This window comes from Sparus aurata, chromosome 22 (assembly GCF_900880675.1).
Source record: "Sparus aurata chromosome 22, fSpaAur1.1, whole genome shotgun sequence".
In the NCBI taxonomy this organism is placed as follows: Eukaryota; Metazoa; Chordata; class Actinopteri; order Spariformes; family Sparidae; genus Sparus; species Sparus aurata.
The window spans coordinates 31,410,692-31,425,404 of record NC_044208.1 but is presented as its reverse complement, the minus strand read 5'-3'; the positions used below and the strand labels follow the sequence as shown (position 1 = coordinate 31,425,404).

Genomic DNA, 14,713 nt, shown 5'->3' with positions numbered 1-14,713 from the left:
CGCCTCCTTCACCATCGAGTTCGATGACTGCATGCCCGGAAAGATCAAGATCAAAGACCACGTCACCAAATTCTCACCCCGCCAGAGGAAGCAGCAGGCTCCGCCCACCAAGGCCTCCATCACAGCCACGCCCGCTGAGGTGATGTCAGCAGAGAGCAAGGTGGCTGATTGGCTGGTGCACAGTGATGTTAGCATGATGAGAAGACGTCCAACATGTGAAGATGTTTTACAGCACAAAGAGCGACCTCGCCATTAACATCAAGACCCTGAAAGGTCAGAGGCCACCAGAGCATCAGACCGCTGCTTTCATGTCTGACTGTTACTCAACATACATCCAGTTTACTGATTGATCGATTACATTGATTTCCTTCCTTTCAGGCAGCTGCTGGTTTAGTAGAGACTTCAAACCAACTGCTGAGAGATAATCCACATAATAATCTCCCTGTAGTGTGATCTCTACACAGTGTTGCTTAATAGTGTCAATAATGATGGTGTCGGTCCGAATCTTTGGTTCTTAGTGACATTTTAAACCCTCCTGACCAGATATCAATTTCAGTTACTGTGATCATGCATGATTGGTTTTGTTTACCTACAATCCACCTGTCCTTAAAAAATATCTAAACCTTCTGGTCAGATTTCCGGGACCCTTCCTCGAGCACCACCCTCAGGACAAACTGTACATGTTGAGCTCCACCTCTGGTGAGACTTGTAATGAACAGTGCAGCCTCTCGGGGTGCTAGCTGGACTTTACACTGTTGGTCTATCTGATATCACCTTGTTGGTTTTGTTCCTACAGCATCATATTTAATGTTGCTCCAGGACCCTCAATGCAAGTTCACATCCGGAGTGAGCTGTCGTGGCTGAATGGGTTTAGTTCAGGAGCTTCATCCAGGAGGCTGGGGTTCATTTCTCACTGAGAACAAACTGTTTAGTTCAACATACTTGGTTAGGTTTAGAAAAAATCTTTCACAACATTTAACTGGTGATAAATGTGCAAACTTCAGATCAGATCCTGCTGATGATGTTCTCCGTAGGATGTCGGTGTTATCCATGGTTTTGTTAAGGTTGCACCACTGTGGCTGTGCAGCGTGTTTTATTGGTGACTGATGCATTTTATGTTCAGTCAGCTTCAGCTTTGATCTTGTTTGTTAGTGAACGTGAGCGCAGGCGCTAATGGATGACGACCAAACCCCGGTTGAGTATGGTCCAACAGGTCCATGTGTTTAATGTTCATTCTTTTGAACTTATAAATGATTATGTTGACTGCTTGCGAGAGCTGAAATCTGGTCAGAGCTTCAGTCTGACTGTTGATTAACAACACTTTACTTCTCAGGGACTTATCTGATGAGTCTAACAGAGGTTTGTTGTTGTTGTTGTTGTCAGGTCACCATCATGAGGACGGAACCCAGAGTGACTCAGAGGATCCAGTTCTCAAAGGACGGAGGAGTAAATCCCACCACTCTGTCCAGTCTCACCACTCCATCCATCAGAGCAGTCAGAGGTTTCAGCTCAGTCTGTCCACTGTCAGCCTGCTGTGACACAGACGCTCCAGCAGCCTCTGCAGCACTCTCCACCCAGACCAGCTCCACCCTCACCTGTGGCCCCAGAGCAGCCCCTGTCCCAGAGTCCTCCTCACACTCAGTCCCCCACCACAGAAACGCCCAAGCAGGGCCAACCTGAGCACCTCACCCAGAAGGCCTTATCATCGAGTTCTTTGATGACAAACCCGCGCAAAAAGCGCTCGCAGTCCTTCACGCACAACCCCGCCCACACTGACTCATACTCCACCCTGAGGGCCAAGCTGGAGCGCCGGAAAGGCGGCGAGAGGCCTGCGTCCGTGCATGGCCACATCCCTCCCACCAGCAGGTGACAGTTCCTCTAAAGGGTCAGGGCCACGGCGGCCCACAGAGGTCAAGCTCTCTGAAGAGGGAGAAGACAGAGGGGGAGGCAGCCTCCTCGGCCTCGTCCTCCCGCTCCTCCTCGGGTATCATTATCAGACCCTTCGGCAGCGTTGGGAAGAAGTCAAAGCTCGCCCAGGAGTTCGCTGCTGAGTTCCTAAAGGATTCTAGTCAACAGGATTCCCCCCCAATGAGGGACAAGACATCCCCTCCCCCGATGTCTGCACCGCCTGTGATGGTGTCGCCTCCTCATGCACAAATCCCTCCCCCCAAGAACCTGCTGCACCTTCCTCAATCTCCTACCCCTCCTCCCCCTTACAGCATCCAGCAGTCTCAAAGTCCTCAATCCCCACCAGTGCAGTAGGCCAGAGCGCCTCTCCAGTCCACTCCTCTGGGCCTGCCATGTCCCCAATGATGCCCCTTAGCATCCGTGCTGCGGACCCCAAATGTTCCCAAAGGGTGATGAAGAATGAGGAGGACGACAGCCTGAGTGATGCCGGGACCTACACCATCGAGACGGAGTCGCAGGACAAAGAGGTGGAGGAGGCTCGCAACATGATCGACCAGGTGAACTCACAGTAAAGTATGACCCTGAGTGGTGGTGAGCACAGATTGTTCTGTGACGCAGCGTTTCTCATATGAAGAAATCCCTTTAGAGTTCAGATCAATGGTGGGCAGAGAGAATCTTAACTTTTTGTAAGACTCACTGAAAAATGTACTTTCTCGGTGACACAGTTACCGTGTTTTTCAGTTTGAATGTTCGACAGAACTATTTTCATGTGAGATGCGTTTAAATAAATAGGAGCTGTGTCTCAATTAGGGGGCCACGTCCTTTGAAGGATGCCATGAAGGCTAAACAAAGCTCTAATGAATGCGACAGTCTGATGTACAGGGACCTTACCGTCACAAAGCCTTACTCCTGTCGCCTAGCAACATTGACAGTATTGGGATCCCATGTTATTGTTATTAATTGTATTGTTAGGTATTCAAGTGATTTCAAACCTCTTACTCACATTTAACATTGTATTCAGCTGCTGTTTTCACTCCATATGTCCACCATATTTTTCTTTTGAAAAAGTAATCCAACCACTACCAGCACACAATGAATCTTGAGATATGGTAGGTTGGTTCCTTCACAGCACAGGAAAGGAAAGCCTTCTTCAACTGTCACAGGATGCGGCCCGGAATTGAGATACAGTGTGTTTAATCCCTCCCGGGATGCATGAAACCTCTTGTCCTTCTTGCTCCTTCTTGTTGCCCTGATCATGCCCCCCTCCTCATGCATGCCCTGTGCTCCGACAGGTGTTCGGAGTCCTCGACTCTCCAGAGTACAGTGGTGTGAACACAGGAGTGTATAGACCTGTGATAAATGATGGCAAGGATGAGCAAGCTAACCTGCCTAGCGATGGTAGCACAGTGGACCCGTTGCATGGCTTTATCCCAGCTGCTATCAGCGGCCCCCCAACAGGCCCTATACAGGTAAAACCACCCGAGAACTTAACCAGAACAGGTGAAAACACCTGTAGCATGTTCTGATCCCAGTGCATGCAGACTGATGTCGTTACTCCCCGAGTTTCTGCTGTTACATCTTACATATGGTCCCACACTTCTGCTGTTGTTCTAATGTTGTCCATTTTGTTGTTTTGTTGTCCAGGTTCCACCTGCCCATGCAGCAGGTCTGGAAGGACCCAAATGGGTTTCCCGTTGGGCCAGTCTGGCAGACAGCTATGCTGAGCCCGGTTTCCACGCCACCTCAAGGGGAATGTCTGGAAGGTAACATTACGATCTGTCTTTGTATTCTGTTATTTTCTATTGTTGGCAGTCAGCTTTTTATTAAACATGCTGGGTATTTACACCTGAGATTAAAACCTTTTTCAGTGGGATCAGACCACCTGATACAGACTGGTTAAATCCAACACATTCTGATTTCAGTTGTTCTACATTAACATGTTTCCTGAAAGAGATGAAACACTCCGGTCATATCAGGAGACTAACGTCCGCTATAAAAGGTATTTCAGAAAAGCTGTCTCTCCTCACCACAGTCTGATATTGACTCTGAAAAAGGTTTGGAAATATTAAAACATGGAAAATTATCTCGTGTTTTGAGGAGTAAATTTTGCAGCATATTGTTGAGGACTGAATCTTAAAACATCTGTTTTAGAGGATAGAATACAAGTGAAGTAATGTACATTTGTATGAAATCTTGAGCTTGTTTAATTGTTTTCGTAGATTTGCACTTAATGAGCCGGTCGATGGGAAACTACAGCTACGATAACTCTGAGTCAGAGTCCAGCCACAGCTCCAGGACAAGAAGGTTGCTGCCCCAGGTGCCTCCAGAAAGGCTGGATAGTCTTCCCCCGAGTATCCTGATACGCCATGAACCTTACCAGGAGCCTCTAGACAGAGTTTCCACTCATCCCCGCCCACAGGACTCCAGCCAGTGCTTGTCTGTTCAGGATGATGTGGATCCAGACAGTCTCAGTGATGCTAGCCGCTCAGATGATGGACCTGTTCTGGAGAAAACAAAGAAGAATCAGGCCAGAACTGGATCTGTGTCTACAGGGGGCACTGGTCCTCAGTTCAAGGGTCCAGAGAAAGTGTCTCCCTCCGCTAAATCCACCTCTTTCTACATTGGTTCTGAAGACAGTCCAGGCAAACCAGACCCAGCCCGCAGCCCGTTACAGTCTGAAAGGACAAGAGACCCCCCAGCTAAAACTCCTCCAACCACAGTCCTGATCCGACACCTGAGTGGACATGAACCCCGCAGAACAGGTGTTAAACCGAACAGCTCTGCTCCAAACCTCCAAACACAGGACAAAGACTCTGTCCCCACTAAAGACAGCTGCATGTCAGCCATCGTCCGGCAGGAGAGCTTCACCAAAGACCGCCCCAGCGACACTGTCCAGATGAAGAAGCTTCCCCACATCTCTAGCCACCCGTCCATTAGAGACCTGGAGCAGAGGAGGGAGAACTTCCAGGAGACGCAGTCCTTCCTCCAGGAGGGAGAGGGAGCTTTGTCCTCTCTGGACATCAAGTTCCCCTCGTCTGGCTCCGGTCGTAGTTCAAAGAAAGGAGGCTCCTCCACCCACATGGATGACTCCTTCTCTGGTGAATCGGACGTGGACACAGCGAGCACCGTGAGCCAGGTAAGCAGCAAAAACATTCCAGTCAGCTCTGCCTCTAAAAAGCGTCCCGCCATCAGCAGCCTACAGAAGGAGAAGTCCTCCTCTAGCCCATCCATCCAAGAGAAGGGACGGCAAACCACTGCCCGCGAGCGGCTTTCTGAAAAGCGCAGAAACCAAGTGACATCAGATTCGTCAAGCAAGGCAGAAGCAGCAAAGCGCTTCCAGATGCGCCGCAGTGCAGGCAACCGTGGATCCCTGGATCTGTCAGAGGGTCAGCAGGGTTCTGGTCCTCACTGGACTGAAACAACATCATCTGACCATGAAATCTCTCGTCCGTCCAGCCGTAGCAAGAAACTCATCGCCCCTCTTCAGAAAGAAGACAACGGAAAGACACCAAAGACATCAGCGCAGCAGGTTCTGACAAGGTCCAACAGCCTCTCAGCACCACGACCAACTCGGGCATCAATGCTTCGTCGAGCACGTCTGGGCGAGGCCTCAGATAATGAAGGTGCTGAGACTGATCGGGGCTCCCAGAATTCAGACCACATCATTGCTCCAACCAAAGTGTCCGCAGAGGGGAAGAAGCTGTCCAGGCTGGACATCTTAGCGATGCCGAGGAAGAGAACTGGCTCCTTCACAGCTCCCAGCGATAACGAAACGTCCTCCACTGGCCGCTCGGGAATCTCAAACAGGAACTCTGAGTCTGCCGCCACCAGGAAGACATCTGTGGGTGACGCCCGCCAGGCAGTGAGCAAAGGGGGTGGAACCATGGGTAAGCAGCCACTGACCCGCACCCGGTCCAGTGGAGCCAAGTACCCGAGCACAGGTGAGTCCTGGATAAATCCGTGTTTAAAATGTAGACTTAAATTCTCATACAGGGTCTTTCCTCAGTAGCCGTTTTTACACAGCGACGCTGCATCATCTCTGCAGCGTTGGTTCGCCAATTCTCCGACGGTGGCGGTACACGTCATGGTGATGACGTCAGTGTGTTTTCAAGGTGTTTCCCAGGTGTCCTCCTGTCAATCTAAACCTGTTGACAGTTTATAATCATATAGATGCTGTTATAATGTGTAGTGATTGAGATCCTGACCCACCAAACATCCTGGAAAGTGACAAAGTTACGTTTTCCACACTTAATTACATAATTACATAATCGCCATCAGTAAACAGGTCACTATCTGACTCACTTGCGGGGACGGAGGCTGTTTTCAGGGGGAAAGTTCACCGAAGTCTCGGTCCAGAGGACTGATGATTTATCTTCATTACAAAAAGTTTTTTTGCTGGTGACAGACGCTGTTTTTCGGGCAAAAATTTGACGAAGAGTTGGTAGGACAGGAGGACAGACAGGAGGACAGACAGGAGGACAGACAGGAGGACAGACGCTTCTCCACGTACAGCTGTGGTATTTTTTTCCTCATATAAGCTGTCAAAGACAGTTACAGTTACTACGTTACTGTTGTTTGGTCATGTAAAGTTGCTTTGTGGGAAATTTCTCTGTATTAAGCTGAGCCAGTTATCGCAAACGGCAGGTTTCACACTATTGCTGATAACAAGTGTTCAACACAACATGAGATTGATTTAGACCAGGTTCTGTTTCCGTGTTCAGTCTGTTCACTGCAGATCAGGTCTCTGTGAGTCTGCTGCTGTTACCATGGAAACACATCCACATCCTGAAACGTGGCCAGTCACGAGCCTCAGCAGCCGTTTCTATGGGGATGCCTGGAGCGGCTCTCTGATTGGTTGTTTCTGGTAGCAGTGCTCTCTGGGACTTTTTAGACCCAAATGTCTGATTGTTTGTTGTATTGCAGTTTTTATTTTTCCGTCACAATGATTCCAAATGAACATATCTGCAGCTTCGCGTCGCAGACAGAAGGGCTCCGACTTCTCTTCATCCTCGGAGGAAGATTACGAGATGACCACCGGGACCTCCAAAGCCAAGCGATCCTCTCATCCCTCCGCCTCCGCCCAGACGCCACGTGGCCACCGCACAGCTGCTGCCAGATCCAAGTCTGTTTCCCTGGAGACGGAGGAGGACGAGGACCAGAATGAGGTCGACCCCTACCAGAACTGGTCCACGCACAGCGCCGAGATCGCCAAGTATAAGACCAATGAAATCTCCAGTTTTTTCAGATCAGAACTCAGATCAGTGCTTGTTGTTTCTCACAGTGTCAAACCTTCATGTCCACCTGCTGTTTGTTTCCAGGCTCAGTCAGGACCTCGCCAAAGATCTCGCCATCTTGGCGAAGGAGATCCACGATGTTGCCGGGGACGGAGACTCCCCGAGCTCGGGCATGGGCGCCACCACCTCCCCCAGCTCGCTGCCCAACACGCCGGCCTCCACCATCTCTGCCAGGGAGGAGGTGGGCACACACACACACACACACACACACACACACACACACACACACAGCTGTTAAAACTGGGAACACACAGATTTATAACACAGGTGATTACAGACAGTGAGAGCTGTGACACAGACAGGTGCTGCGGAGGGTTGAGGGTTTGAATCCCTCCGTGTTTCACAGCGTGTCAGTCTGAGACTGTCTGTGTGTTCCCAGTTGGTTAATAAACCAGATCCTCTGTTGAAGTCTGTCTCCATGATGATGCTCAGTTTGAAACACCAATGTGTTCCAGGACCAGAACCAGAACCCGTCCTGTTGGGTTTCAGGTTTCATGTTGATTGACAGGCGCTTCATCATGCTGATTCTCATGACTCATCTCTCTGTTCTGCTGCACAGGCGCCATCTTATCCATACTTACGTGGAGCTCGACCATCTCAGGTGTCTCTCCGACTCATCACTCCTCCTGCCCTGTGATTGGTTCCCCTCCTCCACCTTCCTGCCCCTCCATCACTGATCCTAACACCTCCCTCTCACCAGTGTTGGATTGTTCTCAAGCACATTTTTTATTTTGGTGATCTGTCTGATCGAGAGGTCCGATATCAAAGGTTATTAACGACAAAACTACGAGTCGCCACAAAACAAATCCGGACAGGTGTTCAGTCTGCAGGGTCACAGACGGACAGGTGTTCAGTCTGCAGGGTCACAGACGGACAGGTGTTCAGTCTGCAGGGTCACAGACAGACAGGTGTTCAGTCTGCAGGGTCACAGACGGACAGGTGTTCAGTCTGCAGGGCAGGGTCACAGACAGACAGGTGTTCAGTCTGCAGGGTCACAGACGGACAGGTGTTCAGTCTGCAGGGTCACAGACGGACAGGTGTTCAGTCTGCAGGGTCACAGACGGACAGGTGTTCAGTCTGCAGGGTCACAGACGGACAGGTGTTCAGTCTGCAGGGTCACAGACGGACAGGTGTTCAGTCTGCAGGGTCACAGACGGACAGGTGTTCAGTCTGCAGGGTCACAGACAGACAGGTGTTCAGTCAGACAGGTAACAGATCAACAGCTCAGATGATATTCAACCGTCAGTGATTCAACAGGAAACTGCAGAAGAGACAAATTGAGTTTATTCAGTTCAGCTTCTCTGATCTGTCCAGAGATCTTTTATAGATTTTAACAAATCAATAAAAGATCTCTGGAGGGGAAAATAACCCACCTGTGGGCTGCCGTCAGGTTCAGGTGAGCCACCTGTCGTCTCTCCTCTCTGTTGGGCTGGAGAACAAACAGCTGATCTGATTTGATGATGAAAACTGAAAAATCATTGATTTTTGAATTCTGAGGAGAACTGGACTCTTCCTTATCAAACCCAGCTGACAGGTGCAGGAGAAGGTTCTGGATGCGTCTGTTGGTGTCGACTTGTGAATGAGACAGTCGACTTTCTCTCTCCAGAACCACCTCCATCCTGTTGACCCACCTCTCCCCGACTGAACAGCTGTACTGACTCCACCCAGACTCTGTTCTGCTGAACCCTGATTGACAGTACCAGACAATAATAAGACCGGATGGTTCTACCTGTCAGCCAATCAGAAAGCAGTATTTATGTGTGGATGGTCCAACATCCTGTATTTGATCAGCTCTGTGCTGAACTAAAACGGTTCTGTAGAATCCGACCCGGCTTTATCTTCATTCCTCTTCCTGCTCATGTTTTGTGTTGCTCACTAGTTCTGCCGTTGATAATCTTCCACTCGCACCATGAATGAACTGGCTGTACTGGTTTTGGACAGTTCATGGCGCTGTAGCTGGACCCGTCGGGTCCGTGTGCACCCTCCCTGTTAACACGCTGTATCCCAGCAGTACTAAAATTCACTGCATACACTGTTGCCCTCCACCATCGCAGCTGCATGTTGACTTGGTGCATGCGTTGACGGAGCGGCGCCGTCAGCGGCCCGCTGCTCGCTGGTTTGATGACACGTTCTCAGTGGTTGGATCCTCTACTCTCTTTCCAGCTGGTCCAACATATCCCTGAGGCCAGTTTAAACTACCAGAAGGTTCCACCAGGTTCTGCAGCCGTCTCGGACCTGGACGCAAACATGAATGAGCCGGAGCCCGGTTCAAAGCAACGCCGTCCGTGGAACCGCGAAGAGGTCACTGTCTAAACCCCCTGAGGCTACGTTCACACTGCAGCTCAGTGTGTTGTCTTACTGGTCAACGTCGTCATGATGATTAGTTCAGAAACATTCACAAACCCAAAGTTAAACTTCAGTCTCAGCCAGAAACAACTGAAAGAATTTGACTGTAAACGGTCAAAGTTTGATTTTATTACTTTGACATTTCAACGATCCAGTCGATCTCGCCAGAACTACGAGTTCATCACTATAAATATTCATGACACAACTGAATTAATAGATTCATGTGACGTTCTGTAGAACATGAGTTAGGACCAGCTGAGTGTTGACGTCCGTAGGAACTCTAGTGAGTCGCTGTGAGGACGTTTAATGTCCCCGACAGCCTCTGTAGTCTCATTCAGACACTCATTAGCAACCGCTAACTGTTTTTAACACATGAAGAGCTTCAGGATTAAACTGTGGGATATTTAATGATGAATAAAACCTGTATTCTGTTCAGTGGGTGGAACCGCACACCTTATTTCAGACAGTACAGCCCCACTGTGAGGGAGCAGGAACACGAGTCAGGCTGCAGCGTGAACATATCCTCCACTCAACACTGCAGCAGCTGCAGTTAGTTTTGGTGTGCTGGGAAATCAGGATGTTAGCTGCTGATCATGTCAGACTGAAGTCCGTCTCAGACTCTCTGCTCTGACTTCTTCTTTGTCTCCACTCGGCTCTTTCAGGTGATTCTGGACAATCTGATGCTGAATCCAGTGTCTCAGCTGTCTCAGGCCATCCGGGAGAACACGGAGCAGCTGGCAGAGAAAATGAAGTGAGGAAGCTGTTGGTGACTTTTACTGTGACGGGTTGACGTTGACGAGCCTATCACACACTTCCTGTGTGCAGAATATCAGGACTGTATCTCGTCAGTCTGGACCTGCAGGGTCATGAAAGATAAAGTGCTCAGATTTCATAGTAAAGTCCAGTTCTTGTGGGGGTCCAGGTCTGTGGCAGGGTCCACTGAAGCTTCAGTGATTCTTTTTGAATCAGTTCAGTTTTGTGGGCAGGTGAAGTCACCTGCTGCTGGTTCTAACTCTGCAGTGTGTCGGTTCTCAGGGTTCTGTTCCAGAACAAGGCCGAGGTCTGGGAGGAGATAGAAGCCAAGATCAACGCTGAGAACGAAGTCCCCATCCTGAAAACCTCCAACAAGGTTCAAACTGTGACATTATTCTCGATAACGCTGCGGGTCTGATGAGAACACAGCTGGAACGTTCTCCTGTGTTCTGTCTCATGTTACAGGAAATTACCTCCATTCTGAAAGAGCTGAGAAGAGTCCAGAGGCAGCTTGAAGGTATTTAAAACTTTATTTCCTCAGTCGGATTAAACAGTAACGTAACAGTTTCGCGTCTCTGTGCTACGCTCAGCTACACGTGACCTGGACTTGTCCTTGAGATGTTTTAACCTGATCTTCCTGTTCATGTAACTGTTGTCAGCGCTGGTCCATAACTGATGATCAGATCCAGGACCGGGTCTAGTTCGGCCTGTCGGGGTCATGACTGTCTTCTTCTTGTTGCCGTAGTTATAAACACCATCGTGGAGCCCGGCGGGAGCGTCCAGCCTGCCGCCGTGGGGACGTCGTCTGTCGGTCAGACTCGACCGTCCTCGAGGGAGAAGAAACCCGCCACCAAACCCCGCGGCGCCCCCCCCGACCTCCAACGCCAATGAAAGCACCAAAAGACCACCTCGTGGACCCGACGGGGCCCACTACATGGCCTGAACAGGCCACCGTAGCACCTCTGGGTAGTATCTGTGTATCCACATCACCTGCAGCCGATGATCAGAGAGCCTGATGATTACGGGTTGTAGCGCCCAGACGTGCTTCTCCTGCAGAAATGTTGTTAGATCAGCTGAGCAGCTGTCAGGAGACGTCCCTCCGCACTGAGGTCCACTCCACTGTGTCAATAGACTGAACAGAACCAGGTTTGTCCAGCAGAACTTCTGTCTGACACAGCTGAGTGAGTTATTGGTGGTTCAGCGGAGTCGATTCTAAAGAGTCCCAGAGACAAAGACTAGATTGGTCTTCATTCACAGGACTCTCTGGTCCTCACTGTCCCTCAGTTCATTGCTCAGCAGTCACATAATGCTGTTTCCCTGTTTCAGCCGACTGCAGCTAGCGAGCTAACCGTTACCTTGACAGCTAGCAAGTCACACTGGCTGCAGACTGAGCAGGAGGTCCCAAGGTTTTCCAGGCCTGAGCCGAGGGGCCAGACTGAGAGTAGTTTAAAAACCATCATGAATTGAGTCTTTGAGTTGCAGTGATCTTGCCCCGACCAAGACCACCAGGACCTCCTCCTGGACCCGGTCCTTGTTCTGCGGGCGTTAAATCCTCCATCAGTCAGTAACTTCTCCTCAGTGTTGATTTGCTATGAAACGCTCCTCAGTTTTCCTTCAACATCTGCAGTCAGACGAGTCCTCAGGCTTCACACTGCTAATGAGGGGTCGGGACTCAGCTGTGGTTTGGTTCTCCTGCCACCAGGAACTTTGTGGTGAATCTCCTGTAAAAGGAAGGAGACGCAGAAGTATTCTATCACTTCTACACCTCGCATGGTTCAGAGATTCTGCTCCTGTAGAGACGAGACGAGCTGCAGAAACATTCAGCCGCTGATCTGAACCGTGAGGTTGTTTGTCTGCCGGCGGTGTGGATACACTCAAACTGCCCAAACAAACGTGTCATTTGTACCCAGTGATTCAGTCGGTGAGAACAAATGCATTCTGAGTGAAACAATATAAACATGTAGAGCTGCTTCTACATCGCACAAGCTGAACAAAATGTAGTCGAAGCAGCTGCTCGCGCCGCAGTAGATGATGTTTATCCATCAACTTTGTGCTTTGATAATCTGTTGTTGCGTTTGAACAGATGATAGATCGTGTTTCTGTCTGTATTTATGAAGAGGAAGTCGTCCCGTCAGAAGGTCCTGTGCTGCTGCCATGCTCCGGCCTTACAGACAGGAAGAAGCCGTCTGAAGCCGTCAAAGTAAAACAGATGTGATGTTATATTTTACTGAATGTTCTGTTGCCATCTCGCTGTGATTGTGCGATTACTGTGAACAAGTTGAATGTTGTGAGTGCTGAATGTCAGAGTTTAAATGTCTGATGGAACGTGAGACGTCCTGCTGGTCCTTGAACACATCGTCTCTCTGATTCATAATGAATGAACCCAACACACCGACAGTCCGACACATCTCTGATCGGACCAGGACGTCCGGTCCACATTCGGACGTGCAGAATCGGAGCTTGACGTCGGTTAATGTCCTGAGAATCGACTTCTTCGTTCTCTAAAGAAAGGTGGAGACATCTTCTTGTATTTGTGACTCAACATCTCAGATTAACCTCATGAAGATTTATTTTGTCCTGGACGTCCTGAAACTACGAGGCATCAGGTCGTTGTTGTTTCTGTCTCTGCTCGCAGTCGGTGAAGATCCGACTGTTTTAAAGCAGTCGTTGGTTCTGGAGAGACACAGTGATGAACTTTAGGTGGACTGCTGAGTTCATCCTGCTTCCTCCTCTCTGTCGGTCCGATCGTCTCCACTCTCTTTGTTCTGAGGCAGCAGTGAAGCTGTTAACTCTTAATGAGCCTCTGAACTTCCTGTAAAAGAACAGAATTCACATGTTCCTCCTGAAACCAGATCATATCACAGGCTGAGGAAGTGTTTCCTGTCAGAGCGGGGGAACAGACTGTACAGCGGCTTCACCTGCCTCACAGCTCATTCACACCTGAAGAGCCAGGTGAGCCGTCTCCTGCTGAGGAAAACAGAGAGACGTGGTTGAAAGAAGCTCATGAAACGACGCTGAGTTCAGATGATTTAGTCATTTATGAACTTTTGTTTTTTGCCCTTTAGATTTCCTGTAAAGTCTCTATAAAAGTCTCATCGCCTCCATCACAGCTGACAGGAAGTCCCTGTGTGTGTGTGTGTGTGTGTGTGTGTGTGTGTGTGTGTGTGTGTGTTGCTGTTGTCGCTGAGCTTGTTGTTTTTCTTCTTCATGTGTTGGAGCAGCCGGGGCGGCGCTGTGCAGTACAGGTGTGTACAGATGTAAGTCGGACAGTCAGCTGTCATTTTCAGTGTCGCATGTTTCAGATTCAGGGTCTTCAGTGTGAACAGAGACAGGATGTCAGGTTGTTAGCATGTTAGCCTAGCTGAGCACAAAGACTGGAAGCAGGGGGAACTGTTAGCTTAGCTCCATCACGACAGAGAAGAGAACACCTGTGTCTGTTCAGTGAACAGCTGGTCTCTGACGAAGACGTTTGGACTTTTCAGTCGTGTCCACAGATGTTGAAGGTAAGACCTGGTTCTGTGGCAGAGTGGTGGGTCTGTCTCTGGACAGATGATCTATGTCAGTTTATGTTTCAGAAGCTTAGCTAGCAGGTAGCTCAATATTTAGCAAACCAGCTGGTGGAAATGAACTCGACTTTAACTCGTCCAATCAAGCTTTAGCCTAGCTTAGCAGCCTGTGAAGCTAATGTTAGCTTAGCAGCCTGTGAAGCTATTTTTGGTCGACAGGTAGACTCTGGACTCTCATACCTGAAACATGTGACTCTGGAGATGACAGCCAATCAGAGCGTTTCTCTGTTGTCTGGCTGGACAAACAGGATATTATGACTTTTATTTTGAAAGGTGCATGTTTCCTGTAGCTTGAGGCAGGTTTGAGGCTAGTTCACCAAATGTGCACTTTTTCATTTGACAGACACCTGGTGGACACAGGTGGAGTTTTATTTTGAAAGTCATGGTGTTTTCGTGCTGCAGCCAATGAGAATGTATCGATTCACCACCTGCCCACAACTCAAACCTGATTGGCCGTTGCTGTGATGATGTAATTGCTGCTGCTCCAGGTGACTGGTCATCGGGCTCTTTGTTTAGTGCATGTGGCCGAGCAGAGGGCAGCGTTCATGTTCAAACTGTTTCCTGTTCAAACCTTTTTTATGCATCGATCACGTGACGGTCAGCAGGCGACCGCGCGTTTCTACGAAGTTCAACTTTATTTATTACGTCCAGACGACGGACGCTCGTCTGGACGCTCACGTGTTCATCAGCTGGATTTCTTTGTATCACCATGTCATTTGTAATAAACTGATTTCATGCACTCTGACGTCCAGCGACTTTTGATTCAAAGTGGTTTCACACTGTTTCCTGCAGCGTATCAGGTCGTCCATGTTTTCGTCTTTCCAGCACAGAAATGAAACGTGACCA

The 14,713-nt window shown here is 49.3% G+C and overlaps 1 pseudogene; it reads left to right on the top strand.

Annotated features, from left to right (window-relative positions):
* The first annotated feature begins 4 nt into the window (after positions 1–4).
* LOC115573871 (centrosomal protein of 170 kDa protein B-like) lies at positions 5–14,606 on the top strand (annotated as a pseudogene).
* Positions 14,607–14,713: the final 107 nt, after the last annotated feature.